Source organism: Ostrinia nubilalis, chromosome 19, assembly GCF_963855985.1.
Source record: "Ostrinia nubilalis chromosome 19, ilOstNubi1.1, whole genome shotgun sequence".
NCBI lineage: Eukaryota > Metazoa > Arthropoda > Insecta > Lepidoptera > Crambidae > Ostrinia > Ostrinia nubilalis.
This window is the reverse complement of record NC_087106.1, coordinates 7,723,208-7,725,940: the sequence shown is the minus strand read 5'-3', so window position 1 is coordinate 7,725,940 and position 2,733 is coordinate 7,723,208. Positions and strand designations below refer to the sequence as shown.

Below are 2,733 nucleotides of genomic sequence, written 5' to 3'. Positions count from 1 at the left end.
GTATTTATTGACATAGTGCTTTGTTCCAGTTCAGTCCGGAAAGGTGAAGGCAATCCAAAGGTTGCCGCTGTGACCCGATTCTGCGGTATTCACGTTATGGGAGGATATTTACAACAATGATCCAGTTTAGCCGAAGTGCAGGAGTTCGTTTTACGTTTCATTTCAATTTTTTTGGTTGTACTTCAGTCTTTTAAGTAGGTAATTACTGTTTTAGCTAAAACATTATGCTTTTTAATTACCTTAATGTTAAAGGTTTATAAAGCAATTTTTATTTTCTGTTTTAATGTAAGTATGTAGAGGTACATGAATAGGAGGTGTTCAACTTTACTTGTCTACTAACATAAGTGTGTTTCTGTACATCAGCTAAAAGAAAAAAAAAAGATTTTGTTATTAGGTAGGAGATATGGAAACGTGACGACAGATGGCACGATGCGTATAATATTACTTATAGAAGGGGACTGCTAATTTCGAACGAGTGAGCATCTGCCTCCGTGGCGCAATTGGCTAGCGCGTTCGGCTGTTAACCGAAAGGTTGGTGGTTCGAGCCCACCCGGGGGCGCAACTTTTTGCAAATTTTAGTGTAAAAGGAAATTAATTTTTAATTTTGATTTATTTTTTTTAATCACAGTAGTATTTTATTTGTATTGGTTCTTTATTTTACTTGTACCTATACCTAATTATATTATTTTGTACAAAAATGAATTAAATTATTGAATTATTTTTATAATTATAACTCGTAGTTTCATCAGTACAATAAACTTACTTGATGTTCATAAAAATATCCAATTTACCTTTTTAATTTTTGGTTAGGTAATTATAAAAAAAGGAAAATGAAACAAATAATCATCATGAACGAACAGACAGACATCATGACTGTGGTAGAGTAGTGAGTGAGTGAGCACACTGTATTTGTGTGAGTTACAGCTTATATAAACTAAACAGAAATTTCACCGTTCTCACTAAGCCTTCGATAGCTCAGTTGGTAGAGCGGTGGACTGTAGAGGTAAATGTTAATAACACTGATATCCATAGGTCGCTGGTTCAAATCCGGCTCGAAGGAAACTTTTTGCATTTTTTTCACTCTTTTTAATGTTTGTTTCAAAGATGTTTTTTTTTTATTATTTTATTATTCAAACATTTATTTTAATTGGACAGATTGCCAATTTAAATTTCAAGGCTAAATGAAGCAAATGGCTCTAGATTTTTTGAATGACTAATAGCAAATATTTTAACGCAAGCGTGAGAAAATATAGTTTGATATATGTTCTGATAATAAAAAGGTTAAATTGATCGACTAAAAGTTGTCGAACTTGGTCCATTTATGATTCATACACAATGTCTTGTATTTTTGCTATATTTAAAAATAACCGTAGCACCGGTACTTGCAAGGTTAGGTTCAGGGTGAGTACCTATGATATTTTTTGAATCCATGATATTTCTTCCAAAGGTAGAAATAATTAAGGTGCAAGATTATTTTATAATTATCATGTCATCATTAATGACAGACAATAAAATCAGATATCATAGACAAGTAAAAATATCGGAACAGTAAGTTGGAAATCGTTTACCTTCATTTGGTCTTAAATATGTCAAGTTTGCCCAATTCCAGGTGGAATGCATAACTTTTGGGAGCCAAGAACCTGCAAAAAGCTTAATAAAATACACGTGGGATAGGTTATGTAGAACTAAAAACTTTAAGCCTATGATCAGACCACCAACTTTTAGTTGGCCGATAGTTGGATCGGGCTGTTGAACAGTATGAAGATGTGTGAAAGTGCGCACATTACACCGATTTGGTATCGGCCGATTCCTCATACAAATTAGAATCGGGCCCAACTATCTGCCAACTAAAAGCTGGTGGTCTACGCCTAGGCTAAAACAAATCGTAAAGTTCGTTTGGCCCTGAGCTTCGCAAAGGCGGTCTACTTAGTGACACCTGACTCAGATTTCTTTAATTTATTTTGCCAATAGACATCATATTTTAATTCAGCGACCAGCCTGTCTCACACGTTGGACGGTTTCCGCCAACCGATGTGAACCACCTTGAATTTAATCCGCCGCCTTTCTAAACAATATTTTGCATAAGAAAACCGCGAATTCGATACAAATTTAATGTTAATCCGAATGTTTTGGGCGACATAATAATATTTAGGTGATTTTAAATTAAATCGCTTTATGGGGAATCCCTGAATACTTGAATACTGATGATAAAGGCAAAAATCAGTGTTCAAAAAGTCATACAAATAAATTTATAAAATGATTCCCAGCTGTCAAACGAAAATTCTTCCCATGTGATCAAAAACTTTATCAGTTGAATTATGAATTATCAGACAAATATTTGCTAACTGCAGTTACCTAAGTATCCTTAAATATACGTCGATCGAGATCGTTTTAATATATCGTCACCCTAATAAACCTTCACGCTTCTAGTAAATCACAGATCGATTATTTAGAACTAAAATTTTAACACCTCTAAACTGGTACATCTAAGTTAGTCTGTAGAGTTCCTTTCCTTCATTAGCGGTACGGATCTTCATTAGGAATATTAATTAGTAAGTACTTATTAAAAATATATCGGAGATCCTGACCAGTTCTAATTAAACTCTACGTCAGTACTTACTATGTCAGATCTCAGAACTGATTAACAAGCTGTTAGTACTTAATTGCAATTAACTTTGAAGAGATCTATACAAGTAGCAGTGATTAATGTCTATCTAGACTGAAAGCATCCTG

The 2,733-nt window shown here is 33.8% G+C and overlaps 2 non-coding genes across 2 annotated transcripts; both read left to right on the top strand.

Annotated features, from left to right (window-relative positions):
• Nucleotides 1-485: 485 nt before the first annotated feature.
• Trnan-guu (transfer RNA asparagine (anticodon GUU)) lies at nt 486-559 on the top strand. The gene has a single exon. It is a non-coding gene; the product is annotated as a tRNA-Asn (tRNA).
• A 405-nt stretch (nt 560-964) lies between these two features.
• Trnay-gua (transfer RNA tyrosine (anticodon GUA)) lies at nt 965-1,060 on the top strand. The gene is made up of 2 exons: nt 965-1,001; nt 1,025-1,060. It is a non-coding gene; the product is annotated as a tRNA-Tyr (tRNA).
• Nucleotides 1,061-2,733: the final 1,673 nt, after the last annotated feature.